Here is a 20620-nt window from a genome sequence, read left to right as displayed (position 1 = left end):
CTACCCGTTTTTGCATATGTGTCGAAATATTTTGTATTTGATAAAAGAACGTTGTTGCCGAAAAAGCTATTATAAAGTATTAAAAACTGTGAAAATCTGTACATTTTTTGTTCTAATATAATTTGTGTTAAAGCTTCACTTTATAGGTCAAATAATTGCCGAGAATATCAATAAAATAGCAGATATCAACTTAAAGCGTGATTTTCTGGTTCGAACAATAGCGTTTTCTAGTTGACATCGGTCAGTCAAAATAGTTCAAATAGGCGTTTTATAGCCTTCCTTTTTGCGCCCAGCTGTCAAAATTAGCTTTACCGCCACTTATTGCAACCAAGAATTTACCAAATCTTTAGCTAGCAACCTCTTTCATTCCAACAGAGGTTTTTTTTCGTCAATTTATTTCATATATCAAATAGGCAAGTTCGCAGGGACATTGGCATTATTTAAAAATAAGTGGAATCATACACTTTCCTCGATGTGACGTATTTTCCATTCACACGAAAGGGACACGACGTTTGGCGCGGACTATCGAAATTCATCAGGAAACCTGCCAAGTCACTCTCTGCCTTTTCCGTTCACCGTCACATCCAAATCTCGTCTCTTCACCGCGTGGTAAATTTTCCCTCCACGCGCCGTTTTAAAATTCAGACACGGATTTCCCGTTCCTGGCTGCGATCCAATTTAACCTGCCCGCTTAGATCCTGCTTTCTGGATCATTTTGCATCTAATTATACTGCTAAACCTCATTTGCTTGCACTGCTGATGGCACAGCGCCTGTGTGTATGTGGGGGGTGACACACAACCGCGCTTGGTTTCCACGTACTCTCCGTATAATGGGGCTTTTGGAGCCGGCGGTCTATAATTCAGTATACCAGGTGACACAAGATGTAGTTACCGCGCAACTTTTTTTCTGTAGCTTTAAACCGAATTCAGCAGTTTAACCGCAAGTGACGTCAACCTTACAATATTTTATTGAAATCGTCAGTTTTGTTGTGACTGACACGCACTGTTCGACGTGTTTTCGGAGCGCGAGTGCTAAGCTAAGTGTGATCTTGGTCTGCAGGATTCCAGTTGGAGTTCAACAAACGAACGGATGATATCCCGGAGTAATGTGTTCACATTTTTCCATCCGTGAATCAATACGTCAAAAAAAATACATATGTATATAAAAACATTAAAAAAAATTTTTCTTTATTATTTAAAAATGCACACGTTCAAGATTAGTTTAAACTAAAAGACAGACAACATTGCATTGTAAATTAGCACAACAACAACCTAAAGGGGGATGATCACAGATTCAAAAAAGTTTATGTTTCTTTAAAATATCAACGCACGTTAACAACAATTTCATTTCTAAGCAAGAATGACATATGAGTAGAGGGGATAACAATTAGTAATTAAATGCTACCAATCGCAATACCAACCTAAAACAATTGATATCACTACGCATGGAATTAGACCTAACATTATAGTTACATAAGGAATAATAAAAAGTGACTGGCTATATACAATCGAATAAACTAAATAACTAACTACATACCGAAAACAGAAAGGACAGAAGTAGAAAGAAATGGATAAGACTTATCAGTACGGATAACCTAACGCCAATGGAAGTGGCCTGGAGACCAGCATAACATAAATCACAATGCGATGATAGTTTGTTGAAGGTAATACAGATATTGTAAATAAACGGAAAATCCATTCCGTAATGAACTAACTTGTAGAGAAATAAAACAGACTGCAACGCTTTGCGCAAGCCCAGAGACAGGACAATTCCCTTCTCAGGATAGAAACCTTTCTCCCTGAACTAGATACTTCAGTAACCTTCTCTGCACACTCTCAATGGACTGAGCGTGGCAGTTATACATTAACGATATACCACCGAGCCATAGTCAAGCTTGTTAAATAACAGTTTGAGAGTAGCTGAGCCTGAAATTTCTTATTACGAATCCTAAAAGTTACATTGCTCTGGAAACCATGAGGTGAGGTAAATAAAATCCCCAGTTCCTTTACAGTGGCAAGTCTAGTCAGGATAGTACCATCCATAATGTAATTAAAGTCTATAGTTTTTGTGCGGTGGTAAGAAGCCACATTACACTTGCTGATGTTAAGATGCAATGCAATTTAATGCAATAATATATCCGCATAGACAAGCTTGTCGGAAATGATGAAAGTTATGACATATATTGAACAGAACTGGTCCAAGGTTAGAACCTTGGGGCACAGCAGAAATTGGAACAACAGGAAACTTATCTAAACCCCTCAATCTCAATGAATTGTCGACGGTTCACCAGATAGGATCTCAACTCCGAAATTAGAGAATCGGAGAAACCAAATTTTTGAAACTCTTTTTCAATCAGTAAGTGAAGATCTATCTAGCCACACGCTTCGTGGAAGTCAGTGTATATAACGTCCATTTGACCCTGAGTGTTCAAGTTGGTGATACATGATCTTTTCGCACAAACACCATGTTGACAAATAAATATGAAAATATACAAAACGATGCGTTGCGCACCTATGGTGTTGTCTCTCTAAGTCAGGGGATGCAGCCATCACGATCCTTTGTTTAAACCATGTTGGTAAGCGCCGAACTCAAAAGCTTTTAAATTCCTGTGTCTGATTGATTTTTATGTTTTGAAAACTCGACAGAAATAATGCTTAAATTATTTATCAACTAACATCAAAAAAATTTAAGCAACATAAATCGTTTCAATGTTTGCTAAATTTGCTTTAATTATTATTTTAAAATTATTATTATCTTTAATATCTTTAGTAGCCTGCTATTGTAACATTGTTTAAAATTCAAACTAAAACCCTTATTATTATTATTATTATTATTATTATTATTATTATTATACCGAGATGCGGTTTTCACTAGTTAGATATCATTTCACAATATTTTTATGAAAGAATGTTACATTTGCTTCTTTTAAAGAATTTTGCACTTTTGTAATATTATATCAAAAAGCGCGGCCTAATAGCATCAGTAAGTATACATAAGCCAGCCATGGATATGTTAGATTGTTTTTTTTTTTCAAGGAAACATTTTTTTTCCGCGATATTTTAATACATCACTCAAAAAGTGTGTATATGTAAAATGTGTAATAAAGTTACTTTCCGCAAGTCTCGATGCCGATGTCGTTTATGCTTTCATAATTGGCGGCCATTTACTAATACTTCAAATAGATTATATCTTTATTGAAGAAAAAAGGGGATCTACATTTCAATATGCAAAGCTAATGTGAAACCATTTTAATAAATAAGCATTACTTTCACATCTGTTGATATCATGACATGATTTTCTAACCTACTACTGGTCTTCCATTTATGTCCTCAAAAGTTTGCATTCAAACATGATCACAGCTAATTGGTTGGGCTTAAGTCACACTTGGTTAGTACATTTGTGTATAAAATCCAAACTTTGTCAGTTATCCTTGGTTCTGTCAATGTTTTAAATAATGATCAACCGTAAATTCAAAAAGCCGGATATTTCCAATATGGAATCCTATTGCGAAAAATTATAGACCTCGACCACTTAATAGAGTTCCCCGAGCTACCATCTGCGCGACAATTTATTTCACCCATCATCTTATTATGTCGTACCGTAAGCAGTGGGATAACCGTAGAAATAATCGAATCGAAATTCATTTCCTTCACATTTTGGTCGGGTATCGATCCTAGCTACGCTATTATCTCCCGATTACATCCAAACTCGTGCTATTTATGTATACTGGGTTCGTATATACGTAGGAGCGAACGATAACTTCTTAAGTTGTGCAAGAATGATTGACTTCAGGAAGATAACGAACGCCGTTAATTCTATTGATATTTACTACCCAGTACTGTTCACCAGATTCGATAAGAGTTTCAACTCGCATCCGCGGTCACTCTTGGTGAGTCGACCAAAAAGATATTCCACAAAATTGGACACTGCCAATAGGTTTCTCTTCTCAGTCCATTTTTATTTAGGCTGTATTCACTTTGACTATAACATCCAAAAGCTTTTTGTATTTCTTATCATAAAAATGACACCAATTCTTATGGGTCCAATGGTTTTAAACCTTAAAAATTCTGGCTCAAATATAAAATATTTGATTAAATTACCAAATTTTCTTAATGTTCTTATTTATCGTAACCTGTGTTTTATTTTCAAGTTTTTTTTTTATTTCAAATATTCACCTAGCATGCGTGTAATATTTCATCCGTTAATGCATAAATTCTTGGAAATATATTAAAACACTTAATCATAATGCCATACGATTGTTAAAAAAGAAATTGACACCATGTACATAAATAAGTGTATTTCTAAAACTAAGAATGATATACTACAAACATGAAATGTGAATTTGAAATAATATACAATTTAAGAGCATTACCAACAATTCTCATAGTTTATAACTTACACTTCTTCATAATCTTAAGACCTGCTTTACCTATTGTCTTATTCCGATTTTCTCCAAATCAATATTGTTTATCGATATTGTTGAATATAAGCTTTTTGTATGATGTAGAAAATATTATCAGGAAAATATGGACTACTATCAAACGTCATCAAGGTCGAAGGTCAAAGAGATTTGTAAATTGTAATCATTGCGTTTGACATCAAATACCATATTTCAGTTTGCAAGTGAGATAAAAAACTAAATAAAAAAAAGCCCAGAAAAAATGGGCCTATGACAGTGCGAATAAAAATTCTACTTTTTTCTACTCCCGTCTGTAAAATACCTAATTACCCACCGATCTAGCATGCGGGAAGCGTCACTTTACCACGTCAGTTCCGTTTCCCATGAATCCGAGCCACTTCTGACATTTCCGGGATTTTACCGCACGGATTTGGGAGCAATCGGATGTTTTAGGAGATTTTACAGCACTGAACAAATTTTGACGTTTGTCAATTCTGACGGTCATGTCAGTGAATGTTTTCGTGTTGTTTTGCGAAAATGTACACAAAAACTAACGGTCGTAGAAAAAGTATAGTATGCAACACGTTCGGTAAACCTTTTAACTCACTCGTTTATTAAAAAGTCGCTCGGCTGCGCTCCGCTCGTGTCAAATAAACTCGTGAGTCAAATGCATGGTATCCCACATTCTAATACAAATACTTAGTTTTCAGTGAATAAAAATTAGCTTAAATTGAAATTATTAAGTCAGGGTTTTTAGCATTGTCTTCAAATGGTGAAAATAAAAATAAATAATAAAAGCTTTTTTTCATTTTAACAATACAAAACGTTTGCTTAGTTGTTAGTGGCGATTAAAAATTTGGCATTTATATACAATATTTTTGAAATTTTATCTCAAAAGAAAAGAAACACGTACGGCCTGTATAGATTTAGTAGAGAAAATTTAGAAGCATAACAACCAGATATTAGAACCGGCATTAAATCCATAAAAAATAAATACAGATATTTTTGCAATTTTTAATTGATCCCATAATTTCAGAAGTTGGAAGAAAAGAAGCAATTCATTACTATTAATGGGATATAAATGTGCTGTAATGCAAAAGAGATTTTTATATCAGTAGATGCTCAACAGTCTTCACATCTTGCACATTAGCCGTATTTTAAGAAGATAAAATACTTAATATTTTAGTTATTGACTTCTTGCAATGTTTTCACGCCGGATGTACCTTTCCAATCGAAAAAAAAATGGCTTTATCAGTATATAACATCCTTCTCCCAAGGTTTTGGAATGCTGTAAATAATTCACGAAATGTTAGAATTTTCAGTAATTACTTCAAATATATAGCTTTTGCTAGTAAGTACAAGAGAAAGGTTATTCGCGATAAAGCTATTACTTAAAAGTTAAAAGTAAAAGTTTTGTTTTTATTCACACACAGATACCTAATAAGCATTGAGAGAGAATGTGACAAATATTGGGTATAAAACTAGGTTTTCTTTAAACCATCTGTATTGTGTTATTCGTTATATTTTCACTCCCACCTACAGAGTTAATTTTCAAAGATCCAAAAAAAAAGTGTAAATACAAAAGTTAGGAGATCTTTGCTCTATTATCCTACGCAAATGTCAGAAAAAACAAACGACGATCGCAAGCTGTCAAAATGGCAGCAACAACATTTTTAAAAGATATAGTTAATTGACATTTCGTTTAGCCGTTTTTGAGATATTTCAGATATGGTCAGGTCTGCCTTGTTAGCAACCGTATTATCTATGTTTGCACTTGTTTTAACAATGCTCCACATTCGATTACTACGTAAAACCAAAGATCTGCAGCGTAAGTTAAGATATTTCAAATAGGTTATACTGAGGAAGAAAACGCCCAATAATAAAATTATACTACTCAAACGGACATATTGTTGCAATGGTTAAAAGAGAATATCGACAAACATATCCGGATAGCAGACTTCCTTCGATAAGTACAATTAAAAATGTCATTAAACAATTTGAGTAGCGAAATAGTGTCACACGGAAGACCTCAATATATAAATTTACTTTCAAGATAAATTATTATACTAATACGACACTTAACATCATGAGTTTGGGTTCTACTTTCTTAATTTTTATATTTTATATCTTTTAGAAAACCCTTAATATTCTATACCTGACTTTAAAAAACTATCCAGAAAGTCTTATAGTAAAATGCTAAAATATCACAAGTTTCACCGGTATCAATTCCTTCCTGTGCAAAATTTAACCGATGTAGATGTAGAGAAGATCTCAAGAAGATCCACACAAAATGCAGGCAGTGAAAATACAAGGACGGTCATCAGTTAATGTAAGGTGTGGTGAACAATATGGTGGTCGGCCCAATATACGAAGGACCCTTGATTGGCCAACGATAATTAATTTTTCTTGAAACAGAAATGGAACAATTGTTATAAAATGTGCCATTTAGGAATTATTTAAATTTAATTTCGCATCAAGATGACGCACCTCCACATAATGTCCAACCGGTTACCGATTATCTAAATAATAAATATAGACTTTGGCTAGGTAGGCAAGAAATTATCAAATGGCCTGCCAACAGCCCCTATCTGAATCCTTGCGACATTTTTTGTGGGAATACTTAAAAAATAAAATTTATTAAAATAGGCCTGAAAGTTTACAAGTTTTAAAATATCTGAACAGAGAAAACCCTGATTTTATCACCTCATGTATTAATAGGAAATTTAAAGGAAATATTGTCCGATGTATAGAAAATAATGGAGGTTGTATATATATATATATATATATATATATATATATATATATATATATATATATATATATATATATATATATATATATATATATATATATATATATATATATATATATATATATATATATATATATATATATATATATATATATATATATATATATATATATATATATATATATATATATATATATATATATATATATATATATATATATATATATATATATATATATATATATATATATATATATATATATATATATATATATATATATATATATATATATATATATCCTCACGTATTGATTCACGGATGGAAAAATGTGATGACACTATATTCCGGAATATCATCCGTTCGCTCGTTGAACTCCGACTGGAATCCTGCATCCGACTGGAATCCTGCAAATCTTGCATCCGACTGGAATCCTGCAGACGTTTCGCCAAAATCTCACTTGGCATCTTCAATGCTTGCGCTCCGAAAACACTTCGAACACTCGAAGTGTTTTCGGAGCAGGATTCCAGTCGGATGCAGGATTCCAGTCGGAGTTCAACGAGCGAACGGATGATATCCCGGAATATAGTGTCATCATATATATATATATATATATATATATATATATATATATATATATATATATATATATATATATATATATATATATATATATATATATATATATATATATATATATATATATATACTCTTCTTATTTATTCTCTTATTTTTATTCCTCAGTATAACCCATTTTAACTTACACTGCAGATGTTTTGCTGTCAAAAATGAACATTGTTAAAACAATTGCAAACATAAATAATAAGGTTGCCATCAAATCAGACTTGACCATCAAGAAATCGAATGATAATTATTTTTAAACTAAAATATCTCAAAAATGGCTAAATTAAATTTCAATAAACTATATGTTTTCGAAATTAGAAAAAAATCTACGGTTTGAGCTAATAATATATAGGGCATTCCATTTTTAAAAAATGATGTAGATATAATTTTGACAGCTTGCGATCGTTTTCTGACATTTGCATAGGATAAGAGAACAAAAATCTTCAAACTTTTTTATTTACACATTTTTTTTATCTTTCAAAATTAACCCTGTAGGGGGGTGTCAAAATATAATGAATGACCCTGCACTTGCCTAAAACTTAAATTAAAATAAAAATGCGTTTTGTAGCAACGTTTCTAATCGTTACTAATCGAAATAAAAACTTTGAAATTGACGTTTTCCCGAGAAACACCAAAAAAAAATTAAACGCACGCGGCAGCCCCGACCTAATATCGCGGATGTAATTGGATTAAGTCCTCCTAATTACACGCAAAACGAATCTCATTTAAAACGTTTAATTAAGCGCGGCAAAAAGGGCACTTAAGGCCGCGCGGAATTCTCCTCGGACATTTTCCCGTGCCACATATTGATTTCCCAGTATTTTAAGCACCTCCAATTTTGATTCCTCCCCCCGTCGTCCCCACGCCCCTCCAAAGTAGTAGACTCGCTTCGGTCCGAAATAGGAATAATCACGTAACGATCGTAAGTCTCTTTAAACGGCCGCGAAGTATCCGAAACCTTTTAATCGTTGGTAGTCGTACGTATTTGCCGCGCAAGTACCACCGTATCGAAAAACCTAATAATTTAATTTAAAATCTATACGGTTGAGCGACTCCGGGGAGGGGTTTTTTCCTTTCCGCGTTTTGCATAAGCTCTCGTCTGGCAGTGGCGTACCCAGTTTCCATGTCTCAGCAACGGCAGCAAGTATCTGCGGGCCGGACATAAAAATCACCAAGACCACAGTTTAGCAAGCTTTATATATATATATATATATATATATATATATATATATATATATATATATATATATATATATATATATATATGCTGGATATGCTAAAATGGGAAACGTTCTCTTCCACACTCCAAAGCACCTCTAAATTATATTCCATTTTCCATGTTGGTTTCGTTGAACGTCCATGTTGACTTTTTTTTCTTTTTTTTTTCAAAGAAACTTCCACAGGATACTGTAATGCTTTTTACAAAACTTCTGGATTCCTCCTGCGTCGATTCTTGCTGAGTCGAACTTGCTAACGTTTCGCCAATCATCCTGTTAACTTCTTCAGAGCTTGACTTTCAGTCAAGTCCACTTTCAGTCAAGCTCTGAAGAAGCCAACAGGATGATTGGCGAAACGTCAGTAATTTCGACTAAGCAAAAACCGACGCAGAAGGAATCCAGAAGGCTAAAGGCGAAACAATTAATTCAGATTGGGTATAATAAAATGCTATTTGGATATGCACCAATACTTTAGGGTCTTCCCCACCTCACCACCTCAAAAGAGAAGTATAAGTGTTTCTTATCCTTCTTGCTGCTGTTAAATATCAAAACAGTCAATAAACTTAACCTGGGGTTCATATCATTACATTCACCATCTACACGTGCAACCACCCTTGCTTAGTTTTAATTTTAATAAATCGGATAATATAGATATCTATAATAATTATTGTTATCATGTCTATTAGAGTTTGCTCTGAAAAACTTTTCATGGGCTTTTTAAAAATGAACATTTCTTCAGGTTATATTACAAAATCGATAATAGGAATTAGACATGCTCACAACGGCCCACTGGCACCAATGATTATTACCCAACATTTGTATTTTGCATTTGCATAAAATAATATGGGTTAGTTGGCCCATGCCATTTTGTTACATAAACCGTTTTTTTTACAATATTTTGCCATATAGGTCGCATATTTTGAAATATCAGTCATCTTAATGACATAATATTCTTCACCACAGCATAGGCTCTCTGTTTTTTGCTTCTGGAATATTAATCTACAACTCATCTGCTGTTGAGCCTTGGTTTATCATTTTTTATTTGTTTTTTCTCATTTTTATCATAAAATGAAAATTGAACCCTTGGTTTTCCATTTTTTATTTATTTCTTTCGCAGACGTTTCGCCGAGATCTCACTCGGCATCTTTAATGCTCGCGCTCCGAAAACACTTCGAACACTGGGGAAACGTGTGCAGGATTCCAGTCGCAGTTCAACAAACGAACGGATGATATCCCGGAATATATTGTCATCAAATTTTTCCATCCGTGAATCAATACGTGAAAATTCTAGAAAAAATTAGGAATGATATACATACGACAAGTTAAAGTTACTGAAACGAATTTAAAACTTGTGTTAAAGGGCGTATTGACCCGAATCAGCACGGATTTTTTGTAAAAGATCAATCTTAACTAATTTGATACCCTTCGTTCAGTCAGCGTTTGACAGTGTGGAGACTTGTGGCATTTACACCGATTTCTCCAAACTTTTTGATTAAATACACCGCCTAGCTATTTCCGTATAACTGGAGAATTTCGGTGCACACGGTGTTTTGCTAGTGCTTTTTACATAGTACTTACTCCTTGTGTCCAGATGATCTAAAAATTTCAAAATTGGTTCAAATTCAAGAATATTGATCTCTGAACAGATTGTTTGTTAAACCTTATCTTGTTTACAAAAAAATTACCACAACTGCTAATTACCTACCTAGGTAACTACAAACTGAGCTTTTCGGACTCTGTAAAGGACATGGGTATTACATTGGATTCGAGGCTTCTTTTTGAGATGGACGTAGAAAATATTGTTGAAAAGACTCTTGGATTTATTTTACGATTTTAATAATAAAAAATGTTTTTCTACTCCGGTCTGTAAAATACGTAATTACCCACCGATCTAGCGTGCGGGAAGCGTCACTTTACTACGTCAGTTTCCTTTCCAATGAATCCGACTCACTTCGGACATTTCCAGGATTTTACCGCACAGATTTGGAAGCAATCGGATGTTTTCGGAGATGTTTCCCACGCTTTGAGCTTTGACGTTTGTCAATTCAGACAGTCATGTCAGTGAATGTATTCGTGTTGTTTTGCGAAAATGTATCCAAAAACTAACGGTCGCAGAAAAAGTATAGTATGCAACACGTTCGGTAAACTTTTTAACTCACTCGTTTATTACGGCATTTGAGTCACGAGTTTTTAATAATCGAGTGTTTGATATTCTTAAACTTATAAAGTTTACCGAACGTGTTGCATGCTATACTTTTTGTAAGACATTAATTTTTGGGTATTTTTTTGGACATGAGCGTCAGAATTGAAAAACGTCAATATTCAAAGTAAATTCCCGTAAATGTCCGAAGTGGCTCGGATCCGTGGGACAAGAAACTCGAGTGGTCAAGTGACGCTTCCCGCACCCTAGATCGGTGTATAATTAGGTATTTTACAGACGGGAGTATATTATGTAACAAGTGCGGTAAACGGCATTTGACTCACGAGTTTATTTGACACGAGCGGAGCGAATTTTTAATAAACGAGTGATTTCAAAAGTTTACCGAATGTGTTGCATACTATACTTTTTCTACTACCACTAGTTTTTGGGTACATTTTCGCAAAACAACACGCACACATTCACTGACATGACCGTCAGAATTGACACACACGCTCCGCTGCGCTCCGTTCGTGTCAAATAAACTCGTAAGTCAAATGTCGTTTACCGCACTTGTTGCATACTATACTATTAATAATACTTTTTGACAGTCGTGTCAGACCCGTGTTGGAATATGCTACGACAGTCTGGAATCCAATGTATTTATATTTAAAATTGTATGCAATCTTTGAAAAATTGTAAAACAAATTTTGATCTATTTTTATAAAGTTTTCGCTGTGTTTAATATCACTCAAACTAACTTCTAACGCTGCTATTATCGGTTGTACCCGTACTTACAACAGAGATGAGAACGCGTTTGCTGATCTTAACCCATTTGCTTTTAGCTTTAAAGCCTTCAAACGCTATACCAATTAACACACTGTAATAAATAGCTGTAATAAATTTGATTCAGCTTATAAGGAATAATTTACAGTAGTACACTGACTAAGTATCTTTTTTTGTGACATTTTGGCAGCTGCGCTGCGCCTGTCTGTAGGAAAGACTTGTTTATAAATAAATATTAAATAAACAGTAAGGGTTTTGACACTTGTTTAATTCAATTATTTTGCGATAACCCCAAAGATGTGGGAGTGTATACGATATTTTGGCAAATATTCGTACATAATATACATTTCTGCAACAGCTTTCTGTTATAATGTTTATCACCTTATTACATATATTTTAATTTATATTAATAAACCGTTAGATCGTATTGTAATTATTTGCACGAAATCGGCAATACAGAATTGTTGGAAATTGTAGAGGCTGCAAAATTAATAATTACGTATACGTATTGCATTATAATAATTAGATTATTCGGGCTTTTACCCTAACTTCTCGTATAATATTATGAAGCCCAAAATGTTTAATGCATTTTTTACCATGTACAGTTAGCTAATAAGAAAGCCTTTATATGTTGTTATTTTTCTTGTCCAATAATTGTTAATTTATCCAGATTGTTTCAACGATGCGACGTTGCCGCTTCACTTAAAAAAATGGCAGCTTCTTGTGAAATGGCAAAATAATTTTCTTTAAAATAGACACACTAAATTTACAGTCTGATTTGTCAAAATATAAATTTAATTTTTGGAAAACGGATGACAAGTTTCGACCCGTCAGACCAACACAAAACACATGAACGTTTTTTATTTTTAAAAATCTCGTTTATAACTGCGCTACGTCCTCCCACGCTCGGATACGCCACTGGTCTCGGGTTCGATTTTTAGCGCGCGGGTATCCGATTTTTTTCCCGCCCGTGAAAAACGGCCTTATACCTATATGGACGCAACGGTAGCAATTTTCTGTGTGGATCGACACGTATGGAAGTTACAAAGACGCTATAAAAGGGTTACCCGAGTGCGACTTTTATTTAATTTTGTTCGTTAGCCGGGGAATGTAAATGGTAAGATTAAGCTGGGGTATATTACCATGGGAATCGTCGTCTGAAATGAAGAAATGCCACTCTGCATGCCGATCGTGCGTCAATAAGGATCGAACGGTTTTTGTCGCGAGATGAACATTTTTCCATCGTCGAAAGAAAGTTCGAATCCGGGCAAAAAATATGGTGCGCCACTTTATAGGTTAAGAAATAGTAAGCAAAGGGTAATTTGGTTGAAATTTAAAGTTAAGTCAACTGGCTAACTAACCAACGAATTTTTTTGTAATGAAAGTAACGACCATGAGACTAGCTTATTATTTTTTGCGCTTCTGGAGTTTTGAACCACTTAAATCGCCTGCCAAATGTTACTACTTCACAACTTTTACAATTATGCTATTCTACACTTCAAGATGATATAATAATTCTTATATTATGCTTCAAGTTTGATAAATGCACAAAACAATTAAATGCCAACAAAGCTGGCGTCTTGTTTTAGGGTTTTATTCCAATAATAGTATTTTTCTTCTCCCTACTCTAAGATAATCAATTAATAATAATAATTATTTCTTTAATACATTTGTTAATATATCAAAACTCAAAACACAATATTCAAATTACAATTAATAAGTTGTGACACCCGGCCTTCCTTTTAAAAGACTAAACGCGCCGGAATGATGGTGACGTCATGCCGCTGCATTTCGATCGATACGGCGATATGTTACAATGTAATTCTCATGTTATGGGCCGAGAATTACATTATTTGCGGCTCGTGTGAAGTGTATTTGTATTTAATCTACGTCAGTTTGTATTTGTGCTTTGTATAATGCATGCCATCGTGTCCGAGTACAACCCGTATAAAACGCCAGATAAACTTTTTATTCGTGGACCATAAAATAAAAGCGGTCGTTTTTTGTTAACATTATGCTCAGGTGTCACTTTCGCCTTTCCTGTGCTAACATTTTTAACTCTCCGAACTTGCACCCTTCCTATTGTAGTCTCCATAGGAATGACTTCCCTATCCATTTAAAATAAAGAACACTCTAAGTTATCAAGACCAACATACTTTAAAAACTTTCGTGTGTAAGATGTCACCATGAACATATTGATTGACCTTGACCTTTTAAAAAATCACAAGATAACAAAAGCAAGCGACATGATCCCGGCTAAAATTAAAATTAAAACCACCAAGACAAACGCGTCGTTGTTCTCTAATGCCTTCTCTACGTTACCGGCTGGCGCATAGTCCAACGAGCGAATTGACGTCACAACACGTCACGGCCAATGACAGCGCGTTTCAAAGGGAATTTAAATTTTGCATATATTTGTTACATAGAACTGTGAATTTTTTTTTGTGAACTGTGTTTAATATTATAAACTATATTTTTCAAATTGTTGGTTGTTGTAAAAGTATAGTATACACTGGCCGCGCTACGCTCTTCTCGTGCGTCACTAAGATATCGTTTATCAAACTTATTACATAATGTACTATTTTGCTTTTGCACTGAAATTATACAACTGAAACTGAATTATTTATTGAGTTGAAATGTCAAAATGCCTATCCCTTTTCTTACCCTTTCTTTCATCTTTTTTGAGACCCTCTATTAAAAACTACTTGTGACAAAAATCAATAATATAGTACTATGTAGCTGATGAATGGTATTCTCATTATCGAGACGGTCATTAATTGCTTATGTGATGTGCATGGTAGACTTATATATTCCTTGATACAATTAAACTAGAACACAGTTATTTATTAGTTTATGACAGCTGTTTTGGCAACACCGTGCCTTATCAAGTTCGGTGTTGCCGAAACAGGCATAAACCAATAAATAACTGTGAAAATCTAAACATTTTTTGTTCTAGTTTAATTGTGTTAAATGAATTTTCATCAAGTTCGATTTTGCTTAATATTTAATTTGATTCACTTACGCTGCAGTTATGGTTAGTTGTGGGTGGGTTGAGATTACGTGTGATAAGAATATCAGAATTGCTGGTAGAACTTTGAAGATAATACTTGACGTAACGTGTATTATTCAATAATTCTAGTTCTATTTTATTTTATTCTCGTGTTTGGAAACAGCCACTGTTTCTTGTATAAATTATTCTTGTTGGTTTTTTCAGCACTAAGAAAGACCTCCTTGCTTTTTTGATTGACATCATGAACCATTTTAGAAATTTTAAGTACAATAATATACAGGCCATTTGAAAACTGTGGTTGGTGTTTGGCTCCATACACCCCTAAGAGGGCTTCGAGTTTGGGGAGCGTCTAGAAAGTAAAAATAAATAACAAAACAGGCAGCTATTGAATCGACTTCATTACACAGCTTGTCCAGTTAAATCTTTACCAGTTTCCAAAAACGCCGCTTAGATAGTATTTTTATACTGTCGCGAACACCCTGTACCACGATACATTATCTCGTCCGCGTGCTACAACAGTGGCAGTTTCCGGCACTCTGACGTGGTGCCCAACGCTTTGGGGTTGCACGGAGGGTGACTTTGGCTTTCGGGGGATGAAGATCATGACAATTGTGCCACTGTCAGTGCCGGACGTTAGTCGTGCCTCAGTGAGTTCTTCTGGTCGTGGTCCCCCCGCTCCCTGCCGCGACCCCGGCATCCCCCGAACCCCGGACGGGCTAAATCGCATGTAAACGACTGGCCTAAATTGATTGTAACATTTGCGTCGCTGCATCCGATCTGTTAATTGGGGCCCGCGACGATTTAAATCCAGTACGTTATACAGAGTGTCTGGAAATGCATGGACGTGCGTTAACCGCCCCCAAAAGACTATTAAAGCTGAAAATTAAAATTAGATATTTGTCGATATTACAGAAATTGTTCAATATTTTGTGGTATACGTCCTTGTAAACTGTAAATTTAGCTGATTTCCAGAAGAACTTGTCGACATTTTCAGCATTTAGGTAGAGTTTGCCAAACAATATACAGTTTTTACGACATAATCCTTTGATTAACTTTGGTTTAACCGCAGGCCTACCTCGCTTGGATTTCTATTTATAACCCTCCATAAATAGAATCGCGGTTCCACAATGACGCTCCAGAACCGTACTTCGATACTTCATGCATACAAATGCTGAAAGCTGACGGATCGGACCATCGTCGAAAATATTTTTGTCATTATGTTAAACCCTTAAATTGGAAATCAGTTCAAGCTTTCTGTTTTTCTTTTTTAATATCTATATAATGGGCAAATTCAACTGGAAATTGAGCTACCTCAAGTAGGAACTATTTTAGAATGATTTATAAAAAGCACACTAATATAAATTAATAAAATTTTAATACTCTTAAAATACAACAGTTCGCACGGCACAGTTATTGTCGGCTAACATCTTAAATACGGCCCTGGCTTATGGTACACTTGCTGAAAAGAATGGTCTCTTCCACTTTACAACAGGCCGATCTTAAACCAATTCCGAAATCAAAACCATAAAAGATTGTAAAAACGGTATATCGTTGTGACAAGTATACCTCTAAACATCTCTTTGGTTTTCATGACATAAAAAATGAAACCAATCAAAGATAAAAAAAGTGTCATTTAAGCTATTGCACAATAGGTTAAGAAAATGTAAACATGGTAAGTAATTTGAAAGTAAAAAGGTTTTTTTTACATTTTTGTCCGGGCACTACCTCTACAGCTATTCTCGAAAAATGGAAATATTTTAATCGCCATGAAGATTTTAAGATTTCTGTTCCCTGAAAATTTCTCTGGAAATCAAAAATCTGTACTTTTGAAGTTGGGGCATAGAAAGGAAAGAGGAAGAAGAGATTCTATGTTATCACATTTTACAACAGTGCTGCGGTGATATTTCAACAGAATTTCCTACTTTTGTATTTTTCATTACTACAAAATAAATAAGAAATATTTATTTCTTTTAAAAAATTGGAATAACTAATACCGCTTGGTTATCCATGTAAATGTTAATCACGCTGCAATGGATTGGTTTCAAATAGGTAACGGATCCATATTCGTAATTTCTTCCAATTTCTAAATCTAAGATCTGAGGTAGCCAGAGTAAAAATCTAGTCATGTATTATGTGGAGTCGAGTTTTGAACTCACCTCGTATACTTCCTGGATCCACGCGTATTTTTGTGAAACTTTAAACTTAGTTGTCACTCACTGATTCAATCAATCTTTCTAAAATATCTTTGGTTATTTTGTTTGACATCTCTAGATGTACATATTTTGCATATGTAGTGGTTAGTTATCAGCAGGCAAAGTAAGATAAAGGGCTTAGTGTAGTTATAGGTGTAACCACGGTTTAACTAGTTGATAAGCATCGATCTAAGTATCGACTGATGTTCTATCAAACTCTTAAAAATAATAATAACAAATAAATTAAACAGTTGAAGTTATGTCAAGAAGGCACTGTCGAAAATCCTCAATTTTTTTATGTTTCGAGTATATTTTGGGTACTTCAAATTTGCAGCGACCTGTTGAAATAATTATTTGTGACAATCGACATCGTGGCTAAGTTTTTTACTATTTTCTACTATTCAGAATCCAGGGAATCAAATTATTTTGTCCAAAAAAAAAATGCTTAAGGTTTATTTTCACTGTTCGTTTTTGGACATGACGTACTAAATAAGCGACTATTTCTTCTATAAACAATATTCAAGATATGCTGTAAAATCTCTGAAAACCTCCGATTGCTGCCAAACCCGTGCGTAAAATCCCGGAAATGTCCGAACTGGCTCGGATTCCGTGGGACAAGAAATTAACTTGGTAGATCGGTGTATAATTAGGTATTTTACAGAAGGGAACAAGTGCAGTAAACAGCATTTGATTCACGAATTTATTTGGCACGAGCGGAGCGCAGCGGAGATAAAAAGTTTACGGAACATGTTGCATACTATACTTTTTCTACAACCGTCACCAAAAAATCACAATTAAACAAATTAAAAATAATAACAGATTATAGAGATTACTAAGTTTGGTACCATTCAAACAAAATGTTTACTAGTTGCCATCAAATCTATTCGTTTATCGTGCCGATTGGTTCTGCTATTCTTGTCTCTTTTTAACTGTGCACGTTAGACAAAGAGAAATGTATTATTGAATATGTCATATGAACAACGGAAAAAACACAATTTAAAAACGTTATGTTGTTCATTTAACTTTTACAATTCATCACTAAGTAGTTTATTTAAAGAAAAAGACTGTAATTCGAAGAAAAATTATCCAAAGATAGAGTTTTTAATAGGATTGAATTTTTAACATCGTATGAGCAAGAAAAAGCTGGTCCTAACCTTCAATTTTGCTTTATTGGGAACTTAAATTATAAATGTCACTTCACTTACCGATTAATCGACTAGATTTTAATTGTAGCTTATGTAGTATTTAAATTGTCTGATATATTGCTTAACATTTTTCTGTGAATTAGTTTTTGGGTACATTTTTGCAAAACACCACTAATACATTCACTGACATGACCGTCAGAATTGACAAACGTCAAAATTCAAGCTGTGCGGTCATGTCTTCGAAAAAATCCGATTGCTACCAAACCGGTGCGGTAAAATCCCGGAAATGTTCAAAGTGGCCCGGATCGGTGGGAAACGAAACTGACGGTGGTAAAGTGACGCTTCCCGCACGCTAGATCGGTGTGGTAGATATTTTACAGACAGGAGTAGAAAAAATAATTGATCGATTTTTTTTATTAGTAGGACAACAATATTTTTCGTAAGCAAAAATGTCTCTAGCTACACTTTTTTTCGAATGGGGTAGCAGTTCTGCCGAAACGACGAAAGAATAAAACGGCCCGTCGCGTCGTCCAAAACGCGTTGAATTTTTTTTCGGATTTTCCGAGTACCACTCAAAAACCGTCCGAAAAGATGAGCCCGCGCTCGCCGCCTCCCGCAGCGTAATTGCGACCCACGAGCGTGTCCGGATGGGTGGTCCAGCAACGCTACCCGCTGGTACCGACGGCACATACGACGGTACCAGTCGGTCGCCGCGGTCGTACCGCTATCATCGTACTCCCACCAACGAGCGTTTAACTATTGCATTCGACTGAATATCTCTTATGTCTATATAGTTTACTTTTTTTCTAATATCAAAGCATATAATTTTTAGAAAACTTTTTAATAGAAATTGTTCATGATTTTTTCTTTCACATCTTTTGCAGAAATTCTACAGAGTGGGTCAAAAAGTTGAAGCCGATAATAAGTTCTTTTAAATGGAACATCTTCGTCAAATTTCTTACTTTTTATGAACATAAAACAAAACAATGAACAGAATTTTAGATTTGAAAGAACAAGTTAGTAGCTCGTTCCAGTAAAGTCCTTAAATTGTTGCAAGTACATTTCTAAAGGGTGATTCAACAAGGGTTTCCACATTAAAATAATAAAAAAAACTCGGAAGAATATAAAAATATACAAACATTTTTATTTGCCATTTTAGATTAGTGTATTACAATTAAATATGAAAGATGATGTCATTCTAATGACCCCCGCGACTCATGTGGCATGACGTAATTCGTTTAATGAAATTTCCTATCACTTTTTGACACAATTCAGGTTCTATGTCGGCTATTTCGCGTCTAATCTCCTGTTTCAGCTCTGGAATAGTGTTTGGTTTATTTCTATACACTCTGCTTTTTAGATGCCCCAAAAAAAATCTAGGGGAGTAAGATCACGTGATCGCGGCGGCCAATTGATATTGCCCCGCAGCAATTGCATCGTTTCTCTGGATGTGTGACAAGTGGCTCCATCCCGTTGACACCACAAACCTTCAATGTTCATACCTTCCAACTGCTCCCAGAAAAAATCAGATATCATGTTTCTATAGCGAACACCATTAACCGTAACAGCGTTCTCAGCATTATCCTCAAAAAAAAGGGCCTGGTATTCCTCCGCACCAAAATGCGCACCAAACAGTCACTTTTTCAGGATGCATTGCTTTTTGAACAATCTCTCTTGGATTTTCTAATCCCCAAATACGAGCATTGTGTTTGTTTACAAAGCCACCAACGTGAAAATGTGCCTCATCGCTAAAGATGATTTTCGTTGAAAAATGAACCCCTTGTTCTCGTATCCATTCTGCAAACACGCGGCGCTGTTGATGATCTCGAGGTTTCAACTCCTGAGTTATTTGAACTTTATATGGGTGTAGATGCAAGTCTTTTGTTAAAATTCGCTGGGTAGTTGAATACGTAAGGCCCACTTGCTGCGATCGATGACGAATTGTGTTTGGTTCTTCGACTATACTTTCGCGAACAATGGCAATATTTTGATCTGACCGACCTGAAGAAGCACGCTGAGGGACTTTGAAGTTAGTTACAGATCCAGTTTGCTCAAATTTTGAGCCACATTCCAAATTGTCCTCTCAGAAGGTCGATTTTGCGCGCCAAAAAATTCTCGTAGAGTCCGAAATGCATTTTTTCTTGATCGACCATTTGCATAATAGGCTTGCACAATTTTTACACGTTGTTCAGTCGTATATTGCTCCATAAGTAATTTTGTTTATGTTTTGAGGTTAGAAATCTCATATGATAATAAACAAATACAGTGGCGTTTCAAAAATATTTCAGATTCTAATGTGGAAACTCTTGTTGAATCAGTAAAGAAAGTAAAGATTGTGCTTCTAAATGAAACTCATAGA

Source organism: Cylas formicarius, unplaced genomic scaffold (genome assembly GCF_029955315.1).
Source record: "Cylas formicarius isolate icCylForm1 unplaced genomic scaffold, icCylForm1.1 PGA_scaffold_8__14_contigs__length_24414737, whole genome shotgun sequence".
Taxonomy (NCBI): domain Eukaryota; kingdom Metazoa; phylum Arthropoda; class Insecta; order Coleoptera; family Brentidae; genus Cylas; species Cylas formicarius.
This window is presented reverse-complemented; position numbering follows the sequence as displayed.